Raw genomic sequence first — 13725 nt, 5'->3', positions numbered from 1 at the left:
TTCAAGAAGTTATGAAGGGGTCTATTTTTAAAGTTCTAGCAAAGCTTTGTGTGTTGTGATGTACCACGGCAAGTAAGCTTGCTTCCCAATGGTAATTAAGTTAAAAGAAATTTATGGAAAAGAAAAAAAAAAAGGGGAACCTCGGTGGCTCAGTCGGTTAAGCGTCCGGCTTCGGCTCAGGTCATGATCTCATGGTCTGTGAGTTCGAGCCCCGCATTCGGCCCTGTGCTGACAGCTCAGAGCCTGGAGTCTGCTTTGGATTCTGTGTTTCCCTCTCTCTCTGCCCCTCCCCTACTCATGCTCTGTCTCTCTCTGTCTCAAAAATTTAAAAAAAAAAAAAGAATATTCATGAAAACTGTGGTTTCCAAATTGGATGATTATATACCCTTAAAGTGGGAAAAAATTCTGTATTTATAGAATCTTTCCAAAAACTCACAGCTCACCTTATTGTTGCAATCTTTAAGCAGCACAAATTTCTATATTATTTCATCTATCTTATATTCTATTTGAGCAGCCTTAAGATACTGTGAGAGCACCTACCTATAGGTTCAGTCTGAAAACTGGGTTGTTTTAGAAATCATTGTGTTAAATAATGAGACTCTGCATCTTTTTCAAGTAGTCAGAGCCTGGAGATAGCTGTTCCATTGCAAGAGATTTTAAAACCTGGCTTAGGTTCTGAGCTGGCCCCTGATCAGGCAGGGTTCTCCAGGCTGTCCATCCCTAGGGTACCTACAAAGTTGAAACCTGGAAAAGCTACTTCCTTGACTCTTGGAGAGCAGAGTATGGGAGGTTTACCCAAGGTCTTTACCTCTGATCTGGAGTCCTACTGCTTGTCTGGCCTGATGATCTGGTGCTTGCTCCCTCCTGCTCTTTTTTTTTTTTTTTTTTTTTTTATAATAGACTTAATTTTTGGATGAGTTTTAGGCTCACAACAACACTGAATGGAAAGTACAGAGAGTTCTCATATACTCCCTGCCCCACACATGCACAACCTTCCCCATTATCAGTATTCAGCACCAGAGGGGTACATTTGTTACAGTTGATGAATTGACACATCACTATCAGTCAAAATCCATAGTTTACATAAGGGTTCATTTTTAGTGTTGTACATTCTGTGGGTTTTGACAAATGTATAATAATGTGTATCTACCATAATAGTATCATACAGAAAAATTTCACTGCCCTAAAAATCCTCTGTGCTCCACTTACTCATCCATCCCTTCCTCCTAACCCCTCGTGACCACTGATGTTTTTCCTGTCTTCATATTTTGCCTTTTTCAGAATGTCATATACTTAGAATTATTCAATATGTAGCCTTTTTAGATTGGCTTCTTTCTCTTAGTAATATGCATGTAAGTTTCCTCCATGTCTTTTCATGGCTTGATAGCTCATTTCTTTTTAGCCCTGCATAAATATTTCATGTCTGGATGTAGCACAATTTATACATTCACCTACTTAAGGACATGTTAGTTGCTTCTAAGTTCTGGCAATTGCGAATAAAGCTGCTGTAAACACCCATGTGCTGTTTTTCGTGTACACGTGTCTTCAACGCATTTGAATAAATATCAAGGAGCATGATTGCTGGATTATACAGCAAAAGTATGTTTTGTTTTGTAAGAAACAACCAAACTGTCTTCCAAAGTGGCTGTGCCATTTTGCATTCCCACCAGCAATGAACAGGAGTTCCTGTTGCTCCATTATCCTCACCAGCATTTGGTGTTTGTTAGTGTTTTTAGTTTTGGCCATTCTAATAGGTATGTAACGGTATCTCATTGTTTTACATTTGTTTACCTCTTGCTTGTACATATTCCTGGCTCCTCATTGTTTCTCTTCTTTTTCTTACTGCTCAGCTTCTAGACAAGTAGTTCTCAGATCTGGTCCCCAGATCAACACCACCACCACCTAGGAACTTGTTAAAAATGGAGTTTGGGGGCCTTGCTCAAACCTACTGAATGAAAACTCTATTTTAACAGCCTTCCAAGTGATTCTGATGCAAGCTAAAATTTGAAGACACTGTTCTAGACCTGTACTGTTCAACATGATAACCTCCAAAAATGTAGTTATTGAGCTCTTGGGATATGGCTAGAATGAATTATGATGTCCTCTAAGTGTATAATGCACCCCAGATTTTGAAAACTTAGTATGAAAAAAGAAAAAGCAAGATACCTTGTTGGTAATTTTTATATCAACAACATTGAAATTAAAATACTTTGGATATATTGGGTGAAATAAAATACATTATTAAAATTAATTTCCCCTGCTTTTTTTTTTTTTTTTTGGTTTTGTCATAGGGTTACTAGAAAATTTTGAATTACATTTGTAGCTCTCATTGTATTTCTGTTAGCATTACTCTAGACTGTGAGTCAGTGAACTACAACCTGTGGGCTACATCTGGCCTACTGCCTGTTTTTATATGGCCCATGAGTTAAGAGTGGTTTTAAATTTTTAAACAATTGAAAGTAAATTTTCAAGAATTATCACAAAAGAATGATATTCCATGACATGTGAAAATTATATGAAATTTAAGTTTTATTGTCCATAAATAAAGTTTTATTGGACTGTGGGCACACTCATTTATTTTTGTATTGTCTGTGGTTGCTGTTCCTCTATAGTGGCAGAAAACTAGCTGTGGCAAGAGCCCTATGGCCTACAAGTCTAAAGTATTTACTGACTGGTGCTTTGTAGAAAATATTTGCTAAGCCCTGTTCTAGACTGTCAGCTTCCACATGCTGTGTAGGAGAGGACCCTGCTTTTAACTTGCCCCTATTCTTTGTTCCCAACCTTTGCTTACCTTTTAGGCCCAACTCCTTGACCCTTACAACCCGAATCTCAGTGGTATTTTGGGGCTGCAAGATTTGATCTATGCATTTTTCAGGCTACAAACAGGTAGACCAATAATGTTCTTGCCTTCCAGAACTGCACAAGGAACTATGGACCCAGCAAAAGGAACAGAGAGATGCTCAGTAGCTTCTTTCTCCAAATGCGGGGCCTTCCTTAAGGACGAGAGAACGTCGGATTGATAGCTCCACCAAACTGAGAGGTAAGCCTATGATTTAGGGCTGGCCCCTTTCTTTAATAACTCAGCAACACCTCTTGAATTAAAACTCTCACTCTCTCTGTGCAGCTTATGCCTACTCTCAGCCAGTGTATTTGGCTTCTGCAGCACCTTGTTCTGCCAGATATATTGTGGAAATTATTATGATGGTTTTTTCCACTCCAGTGAAGCAGACGTCTGGATCCCTTTGTGAGCCTCTTGATCCTTATTCCTTACCACCCCCACCAATATGCAACCAAAGTCTTGTTGGCTCAATGAATCTATATGGTCTCATTTTATAGAATCCCCAAAGAAGAGAAATATGGCTGTGTTTTCCAGAATGTTAATTGATAACAGTTCTTGGCAACAGTACTCTTCCTGGCTTTCCCTCTTTAACCTACTCCTTCCACCCATAATAATAGCATCATTCCTGAGTAGATTGGCACCAGTCTGGAGTTTCTCTCTCTCTCTCTCTCTCTGTCTCTCTCTCTCTCTTTCTCACCTCTCTCTCTCCCTCTCTCTTTCTGTCTCTCCTCTCTTTCCCCAGCCCCACCCATAGGCCCTTCATTCCTTTTTTCCTTGCTCTACTGATTATACCTGGACTATTTAACTTTCTAATATGAGCTGGTTTGTTGCACACTCCCTGAACATTGTAATGATGTGAATATTAATAATTAGAAGAGGCCTCACTGAGAGATGTTATTCCCGATTTCAACCATACTTCATTGTCAAAGTTAAGGAGAGGTCTTGCATCTCTGTTCACTTAAGAACTGTCTCCTCTAGTCAGTTACCTTTAGATTCTGTAGTTGAGTTGAATTTAGACTCTGGGCTTCGAGTGGGAAGAGGCAGAAACTGTTTCACATAGGTAAACCCTACACAAATCTGGCTTTTCCTGTCTAGCTCATCTTAAATATGGGGCATCAAGAGGGAAATCTATCAGGGGGTTTCTGTTGGAAAGTAAGCTGGGGGATCAAGTGGCCTAGTGTTTTATTCCAGCTTTTCTCCAGATGATCTCCAGATTTCTGGCGTTTACCTTCTCTGGGCTTCAATTTCCTCATCTGTAAAATAAAGGGTGTGATAAATCACCCTGTAACATTCCTTCCAACTCTAAATTGTTCTGGTTCAAAATGTTGAAAATTTCAAGTTAGTATAACCATAGAATTAAAGTTTTTTTTTAAATCTAGAAGTGCTCTTGGGGATCATTTGACCCAATCCTTAGGCGTCCCGATGAGGCTCAGAGAAGCACAAATCACAGAGCTGGTGGTGCCAGAGCTGACTCTAGAACTCCCCTTTCCTTCAGAGGATTGCCTCTTGGAGAAAGGGACATTAACAAGATCACAGTCACTTTGTTTTCAACTCTTGGTCTGTAGTAAGGCATCATCTTATAATTATCTACTCATGTAATCATCATCATCATCGTTGATCACTGAGAGAATTTGCTACTACCCAGGATAGTGCTGTTGTCTTTTGGAAATAATCAGTAAAATGTGGGGCAGGTGGGACCACCTTAGTACTGTTTTTTTAAAGAGATAAAATTTAAGTTTTTTGAAACCAAAGTTGGTGAATATTTTATTTGCAGAAACTTTCGTATTTTACCTAGATGTTTTGGCATCAAGTAGATCAGATTCCCTGACTAGTAAGGTATTTCCTCATAAATTTAGAAGCAACCGTCCTGGGGTAGCCCCAGTTTCTTTGGTAGGAAGGAGAATATAATATACAATAATGTTTTTTTCCCTGTATATATATATATATATATATATATATATATATATATATACACACACACACACATATATATATATATAAATATATATATTTATAAAGTATATATATATATATATGTGTATATATACATATATATATATACTTTATAAATAGAATATTCTCCAGGAAAATAAAAAGTGGCTTCTTAACATACAAATTCCAGGGACCTTTGGAATAAGACACCAGTTTTGCATGTGTGGCAATAGCCATACAAATTTTGGTAATCAAACAAATTTTGGGAACTATGTTCTGGGCCGATGATTCTGTTCTGATCTACCACTATGATTCTTTTTGTGTCATAAGCAGCCTGACTGGCTCCAAACATCAGCTGAATAGTTTTGTTTTGTTTTGTTTTTAATCTCTGCCAGTGGCTCTCACACTTTAGCCTACCTCAGAATTTCCTAGAGGACATACTAAGAAACAAAATGGTGCAACCCCCAACGTCTCTGATTAAATAGATCTGGGGTGTGGTCCCATAATTTGCATTTTTAAACAAGTCCAGGGGTGATGCTGATGCCTCTGGTCTCAGGACTATACTTTGAGAACTACTGTTCTACCTATGCCTTTTGGCCAAGAGCTTGCAGGTGAATACTGATTGGTGAATTCAGTGCACAATGCAGGTGATGGTGAGTTTGGCTGGTGTTATTTTTGGTCCCTGTAAGCCAGACCAAGAACAACTTTACTATCCTGTTATCACATTAAATGCTACCTCAGCTGAGATCAGGGGTTCCAAGAGCTTTTGACAGGGAAACTTGAGCTTACCCGGGCCATCCCCTGTCTTTGTGCAGAAAATATATTATTTCCCTCCTACTCCAAGACTCAGAGAGGTGATTTACCTTGTCCATGATTACATAGCTGTTAACTGCAGTACCAACACCAGAACCTTGACCTCCAGCCTCCCCAAGCTTTTCATGACAATGAAATTAACATTGATAGCGACTGCTTCCCTTTTGCTTTCAGAACAATCTTCTCAGCAAATGTCTACCTGATTTCAAATGGACATTTTCCAGTGGTCATTTGGCCGAAAGGATTAGAACTTTCCATTAATGTCATTGCTCTTCAACCACATGTGTCCTCATAATGCCAGCCAGCTATTTTTCAGTATGTTCAAAGTGTAAGATGCGGGAGCGTGGACATAGCCATGCAAATTTATCTATACTTTTAGAAAACAGGCATATGTTTCACTAAATATTATCATCATATTGAAAAGACAAACTGTTAGGTAATTTACTCCCTCTGGTCTGAATGTGAAAAGCTAGGGAATATCCTGATGGAACTTGCTCATCTGGTAGTACAGGCAATAAAGATTTTGATCCTATAGATTCCAACTTCAATTATGCAGCAACATTGTTGGCTGGAAATGAAAGACCAGACTTCTTAGCCTCCTGTCTATCCCTAGCATTTCTTCTACCTTCTACATCTTAAAGGGTGAGACGCCTGGCTTCCTGCAGCCCTTCCTATTAAGAGGGATAGATCATGAAATATTCTCTCCTCACAGCAGGTCAGTCATGGTAACTACATAACCAGAAATGAACGATTTCGTAACTGTGATGTTGATAAATTTTTAAGCAGCTCTCTCTGCAACTCTCCACTCCTGAGAAGAGATGGCATAGCTTTGAGTTTGAACAGAGTTGGGGGGAAGAGGGATGGAAAGCAGAACTAAAGACTTCATATGTGGGGACAGTATGGTTAAGAGTGGAATCTCTTACCCATTTTTTTGTCTTTGTTTTTAGATTTTGGAGATCATACTTTTTTATTTTATTTTATTTTATTTTATTTTATTTTATTTTATTTTTATTTTATTTTATTATTTTTTTAATGTTTATTTATTATTGAGACACAGAGCGTGAGCAGGGGAGGGGTAGAGAGGGGGGAAACACAGAATCTGAAGTAGGCTCCAGGCTCTGAGCTGTCAGCACAGAGCCTGACACTGGACTTGAACTCAAAACTGCAAGGTCATGACCTGAGCCAAAGTCAGTTGCCTAACCAACTGAGCCACCCAGGTGCCCCATACTTTTTATTTTATTATTTTTTTCCAGGCAAGTTCTCAAAAAATCAGTGAAGGACTCAGAATTGTTTCTCTCCATGGAAATCTTCAGTAAAAGGTGAAAGATTTTATGCAATCTGAAGAGAAACCAGAGTATGGAGATCATACTTTTTAAAAAAATCTTTTATGTTTATTTATATTTTTGAGAGAGAGAGAGAGAGACAAAGTGCAAGCAGGGGATGGGGAGAGAGAGAAGGAGACACAGAATCTGAAGCAGGCTCCAGGCTCTGAGCTGTCAGCACAGAGCCCAACATGGGGCTTGAACTCACAAGCCATAAGATCATGACCTGAGCTAAAGTCAGCCACTCAGCTGAGCCACCCAGGCGCCCTTGGAGGGCCTACTTTCTAACGCAGTATGAACCAGTGGTGAGAACCTTACGCTAATGCTCACAAGAGCCATTGGAAAGCGCTAAGTCCTGAGTATGACTCTGAAACAATTTTTCCTATAAACGATTGGGGCTTCTCCCCCCTCCCCCCATTAAATGTATGTGCATATAATATGAAAAAAAAACCTATTTGACTTCAGAAACCTAGTTAGATTTACTAGAATACAAATCACAATCTCTTGAACTGAAAATCAAATACATTGTGATGTGCATCTGCCATTTTCACCAGACAATATTTGATGGAGATCTTTCTATCTGTAGACTTAGAAGAAGATTTTATATATATATACATACGTATGTGTACATACGTATGTATATATATATATGTATATGTATATATATATATATATATATACACATACAGTATATATTATATATACATCATATAATAGTATATATGATATATATTCCTTTGAAATATTCTCTTATGCAAATTTTCTATAATTTATAATTAATTCTCAAATTTGTTTTATTTGATTATAAAAGTAATATACACTTGCTTTAAAACATTTGAAAACACTACAGAAATGTGCAAAATAAAATGTAAGTTTCTTCCCCCTAGTTTCTTCACTCCCTTCTAAGAGTATCTACTATTAATAGTTTGGTATGTATCCTTCCAGACATTTTTTTTTTTTTTTTTGAGAGAGAGAGAAGTCACGTGTGTGAGCTGGGGAGAGGCAGAGGGAAAGGGAAAGAGAAAATCCTAAATAGGCTCCACGCCCAGCACAGAACCCAACTTAAGGCTTGATCCCACAACCATGAGATCATGACCTGAGCCAAAATCAAGAGTTAGATGCTTAACCAACTGAGCCACCCAGGCACACTATTCCAGACTTTTTTACTTTTGATACAAACAAAAGTAAATAATATGGTTTTTTTTTCAAAAAATGAGGTGATACTATAGTATAATGTGATTCTGCAACTTACTATTTTCAACCAACAATATATCATGAGACATTATCAAAGTATTTTCTTTCTTTCTTTCTTTCTTTCTTTCTTTCTTTCTTTCCTTCATTTATTTATTTTGAGAGAGAATGAGCATGAGCCGAGGATGGGCAGAGAGAGAGGGAGAGAGAGAATTCCAAACAGGCTTCATGCTGTCAGCGTGAGCTTTGAACCCACAGACTGTAAGACCATGACCTGAGACAAAATCCAGAGTCAGATGCTTAACCAGCTAAGCCAGCCAGGCACCCCAAAGTGTGTATTTTTTTTAATGACTGCAGAATAATCCAGTAGTATGGATCTATCTTCTATTGATTAACATTCTGGATTCCACCCCCCCCCCCAATTTTTACCTATTATTTTTGTTCACTTGTCTTATAAAGATTATGTTCATTTAAATTTTTTTTAACATTTATTTATTTTTGAGAGACAGAGACAGACAGAACATGAGCAGGGGAGGGGCAGAGAGAGAGGGAGACACAGAATCCAAGCATACTCCAGGCTCCGAGCCATCAGCACAGAGCCCGACATGGGGCTCAAACTCACGAACGGCAAGATTATGACCTGAGCCGAAGTCAGACACTTAACCGACTGAGCCACCCAGGCGCTTTGAAGATTAAGTTCACTTAATATGTTGATACATGAGACAAAATGCCCTCCAGGAAAGTTACACCATTTTATATCTTTACCAAAAGTGCAGAGAGGATCTATTATCTGGGTATCATATATTTCTTCTTTTATTAATTTGGTAAAGAATAAATATAATCTCCTTGTTCATTTTATTTTTATTTCTTTAATTACTAATTAAGTTAAATATCTTCTTATATGTCTATTGACCATTCAGCTTTTCTTTTTTTTTACAAGTATTTTTTTTAAGTTTATATATTTTGAGAGAGAGTGTGTGTGTGTGTGAACAGGGGAGGGGCAGAGAGAGAGAGAGAGAGAGAGAGAGAGAGAGAGAATACCAAGCAGCACAGAACCTGATGCAGGGCTCCATCTCATGAACTGTGAGATTATGACCTGAGCCAAAACCAAGAGTCAGACGCTTAACCAACTAAGCCACCCATATACCCTTCAGCTTTTCTTTTATATACTATCCATTCTTATGCTCATTTTCAATAGAAGTAATTGACTTTCTCTTCTTAACTTGTAAAAGTACTTCGTGTATTGGAGAAATTAGTTATCTGTCATAAGAGTTGCCAATATTTTCCCAACTTATTTGTCATTCAACCTTGTTTATAGTAACTTTTGCCATACAGAATATACAGAAGTTGCTTCTGTTTGTATGTTTTATGTGTGGAGTCAAATTTATCAATCTTTTCCTTTTTGGTTCAAGGGCTTCATGTCAAGCCTGTAAAAATCCCTCATCACCCCAGGATTATACAAAGTACTACCATATTTTCTTTCTTGTACTCTCCTGCTTCCATTCTTCTACATTTAATTCTTTAATCCATCTGGAATCCATTTTGGTATGAACTGTGAGGTATGGGTCCAACTTAATTTTTTTCCCAAAATAGTCAGCCACTCGTTCCAACAGCCTTTATTAAATAGTCCATCTTGCCCACACTGATTTTAACTAATTTTTTTAAACATGTATTTATTGTTGAGAGACAGAGAGCAAGCAAGGGTAGGGCAGAGAGAGAGGGAGACACAGAATCTGAAGCAGGCTCCAAGCTCTGAGCTGTCAGCACAGAGCCCAACGCGGGCCTTGAACTCACCAGCTGTGAGATCATGACCTAAGCCAAAGTTGGACGCTTAACCGACTGAGCCACCCAGGTGCCCCTTAACTGGCTAATTTAGTGTACACTAATTTTCCAAACACACTTGAGTCTACTTTTGGACTCCATTGTGTTCCCTCGATCTGTCATCTGTTCCTGTGCCAATAACACAATGTTTTAATTTCTGTAGCTTAAAGATATTTTCTTATATCTGGTAGGACTACTCCTTTAAAAAATATTTTTATTTCCACAAGTTTTTTTATTTTTATTTTTTGTTTTAGACAGAGCAAGCGGGAGAGAGGGGCAAAGAGAGAGAGAGAGAGCCCCAATGCGGGGCTTGATCCCATGATCCCGGGATCATGACCCAAGCTGAAATCAAGAGTTGGACACTCAACTGACTGAGCCACCCAGGCACCCCTCCACAAGTTTTTAAATTGAGGTGAAATTCATGTAATATAAAGTTAACCTTTTTTTTTTTTAATTTAAAGTAAGATTAACACTTAGCATGGACCCCAACACGAGGCTTCATCTCAAGACCCTGAGCTGAAATCAAGAGTTGGATGCTTAACCAACTGAACCACCTAGGTGCCCCAAGTTAACCATTTTAAAGTGGACAATTCAGAGGCATTTAGTACATTCACATTGTTGTGCAACCATCGCTTCTATCTGGTTCCAAAACATTTTAATTACCCTAAGAGGGAAACTTCATACCCACGAAACAGTTTTTCCCCACCCCACCCCCACCACACACACAAATTTTTAAAAATTTTTTTTTCAACGTTTTTTATTTATTTTTGGGACAGAGAGAGACAGAGCATGAACGGGGGAGGGGCAGAGAGAGAGGGAGACACAGAATCGGAAACAGGCTCCAGGCTCCGAGCCATCAGCCCAGAGCCTGACGCGGGGCTCGAACTCACGGACCGCGAGATCGTGACCTGGCTGAAGTCGGACGCTTAACCGACTGGGCCACCCAGGCGCCCCAACACACACAAATTTTTAACACAAAAAATTAAACTTATATTATAAAATCCCAGGCTTCAAGTCACTAGATTCTACTCCTGAAATCATTATTGCACTATATGCTAAATAACTTGGATGTAAATGAAAAAAAAAAAAAATCCCAGGCTTTAGATCCACCATGTGTTAAGGAAGCTTAAAAATCCAAGTCCAAGTTCAGAATTATAGAGAAGCCTTTCCTTTCCTTTCATTTATTTTATTTTATTTTATTTTATTTTATTTTACTTATTTTTTGAGAGAGAGGGGGCACAAGGGAGTGAGGGGCAGAGAGAGAGAGAGAGAGAGAGAAGCAGGGCTCACCCAAAGTGGGGCTCATGTTTTTTTACCCAAAGTTGGGCTTGTGCTCACCCAATGTGGGACTCAAACTCACAAACTGCGAGATCATGACCTGAGCTGAAGTCAGATGCTTAATGACTTAGCCACCCAGGTGCCTGAGAAGCCTTTCATGATTAAGGAATGCCTCTGTATCCCCCAAGCTTACTTCTATGTCCCCAGTAGCCCAAGACTCAGCTCGGATTCTTTTAATCTACTGCTAAATTGCTTTGTGATTTTTCTTAAGCATCTGTGACTTATGTTATGTCTCCTCAACCACCTTGTAAACCTGCTACTTTTTTTTCCTCCAGTCCACCCTCATAGCACCTGGCACTAGCTTTACACAGTCACGGTCTCATTAAAATATTGTTGATTGATTGTTATGAAAACTTCCATATTGGATTTAGTGGGGTGTCAGGAGACTGCATGGTGCATGATTTAAGTGGGAATTAAGAGGGAATTCAACATACAGCATTTTACTTTCAGATAATATACTACTAGCTGCCATTTATTAAGTGCCTATTAGTTGTCCTGTCATACACATTAACTCACTGAAAAATTCTTACAACAATCTTCTGGGGTGGAGGTTTTCTGATGATATTCACTGAGATGAAATAATTTGCTTAAAATCCCTGGGTTTAATGTCGGATCCACACTTTGAACCCAGGTTAGGGTTCTACCCTGCACCTTCTACCATGCTTCATTGTGTCCGTATAGTCTCTCCATCAAGGGCTACCCATCACATTATCCCAATGAATGTTTTTACATTCTTTTTTTTTTTTTTAATGTTTATTTATTTCTGAGAGAGAGACAGAGACAGAGACAGAACATGAGCAAGGAAGGGGCAGAGACAGATGGAGACACAGAACCCAAGACAGGCTCCAGGCTCTGAGCTGTCAGCACAAAGCCTGATGTGGGGCTTGAACTCACGAGCCATGAGATCATGACCTGAGCTGAAGTCGGAGGCTTAACCGACTGAGCCACCCAGGCGCCCCTACATTCATTGTTATAGTCAGGTTTGTCTTGAAGGAATGTGCTTGTCTCACAACCTTACTTCATGCCCTGGCCAAGCTATCAAGGATCAAGTTCATTTCTTGCTTTATTCTGTTCTGTGTTCTGGATGGAGTCCCATGCTGGCTGGCCCAGGTGTTAAAACTGTCACCTTGGCTGGAGCTGGAGCTGGTATGTGGAGTCAAAGCCAGGCACAGCAACCACCATAGGGATGGGAGACATCATTTTCCTAAAGGGAGGAATCCTGGGAGCTTCATCTCTTCTCAGTCATCCCACACGTAGCATCTCCCTCTTTTCTTCTAGAAAAATGTATGAAGCTTGGGGATGTCAGAGAGCACTTTGGAGAAATTTAGTGTAAACGAATCAGAAATATATGGATTGGCTTTCCCGCAGAGGAGACTCACATTTTAAAGTAGAAAGGAAAATATATGGGACAAAGACTAGGTGGGCTTCTGAGTATGGCAGGGTGGGGTTGGGGTATTTCAGCAAATTCCGAGAAGTGGGCCATACCAGCCCAACCTGCCCCTCACAGTTGCAGAAAGACAGCCAGCTCTGGGACGTGTAGTCCTGGATGTGTGTTCTCAGAGGACAGAGGCCCTGCATATGGAAGTGAGAGGCATGGATTCAGGATGCGGTAATGCCACTTGGCAGCTCTTGCGACCTTTGTGACTGGACAATATCATCACTTGGTCCTGGTAAATTTCTTCATCTGTTTAAAAGAAGCAGGGGGTTATTTAATGATAGCATCTTTCCCACCTGCTTGTGTGGTTTTGTGACATGTTTCCAATTTGCTATAAATTAGTAAGGCATTATCATCATTTAGATGCATACTAAAGAATTTAGAGAGATAATAAGTGATGATAATGAACAAATTAGGTCAAGTGGACTGACAATTTTTAAAATGGCTATGAGACTTCTTCAGGGCGCCTGGGTGGCTCAGTCGTTTAAGCGTCTGACTCTTGATCTCAGCTCAGGGCATGAGCTCACAATTTGTGAGATCGAGCCCCACACTGGGCTCTGTGCTGACAGTGCAGAGCTTGCTTAGGATTCTCTCTCTCTCCCTCTCTCAAAATAAGGAAATAAACGTTAAAGATTTAAAAAAAAAAAAAGACTTCTCCTTCAAGGGATGTTAGATGAGAACTAACATGAATAACTATGTTTATACAGATGACCCCTTTTCAGCCTGGATTTCTGACATACATTCATTTAGTAATAACAGGATCCAGTTCCCCGTGCTGAGTATGAGTGTGCTCTGGGGGATGGGGGGATGGGTGGAGCACAGGGACTAAAAACCCTTAATGCTGGAAGGAAACTTAGGGATCATTAATTCCTATTTCCTCATTTTCCAGATAAGCAAAATGAGGCCCAGAGAGACAAGGCAATTTGCCTGAGACCACTCAGCTAAGGCTGAGCTGGGGCTCAACCTCAGCTTTTGGTTCTTGCATTCTAGTGATTTGATAAAATAGTAAATGACAATGAACTAATTGAAGAACG

At 39.5% G+C, this 13725-nt stretch overlaps 1 long non-coding RNA gene and 1 other non-coding gene across 2 annotated transcripts in view; one reads left to right on the top strand and one right to left on the bottom strand.

Annotated features, from left to right (window-relative positions):
• Positions 1 to 13725, top strand: part of LOC132687549 (uncharacterized) — a 50514-nt gene that overhangs the window by 4859 nt on the left and 31930 nt on the right. The window contains exon 2 of the long non-coding RNA XR_009614180.3: positions 2915 to 3040. This is a non-coding gene — a long non-coding RNA (uncharacterized LOC132687549). The remainder of the gene's footprint in view (positions 1 to 2914; positions 3041 to 13725) is intronic.
• LOC132688706 (U5 spliceosomal RNA) lies at positions 6825 to 6942 on the bottom strand. The gene has a single exon (XR_009614676.1). It is a non-coding gene; the product is annotated as a U5 spliceosomal RNA (small nuclear RNA).

This window comes from Panthera onca, chromosome E1 (genome assembly GCF_046562875.1).
Source record: "Panthera onca isolate mPanOnc1 chromosome E1, mPanOnc1 haplotype 2, whole genome shotgun sequence".
Classification (NCBI taxonomy): domain Eukaryota; kingdom Metazoa; phylum Chordata; class Mammalia; order Carnivora; family Felidae; genus Panthera; species Panthera onca.
This window is presented reverse-complemented; position numbering and strand designations above follow the sequence as displayed.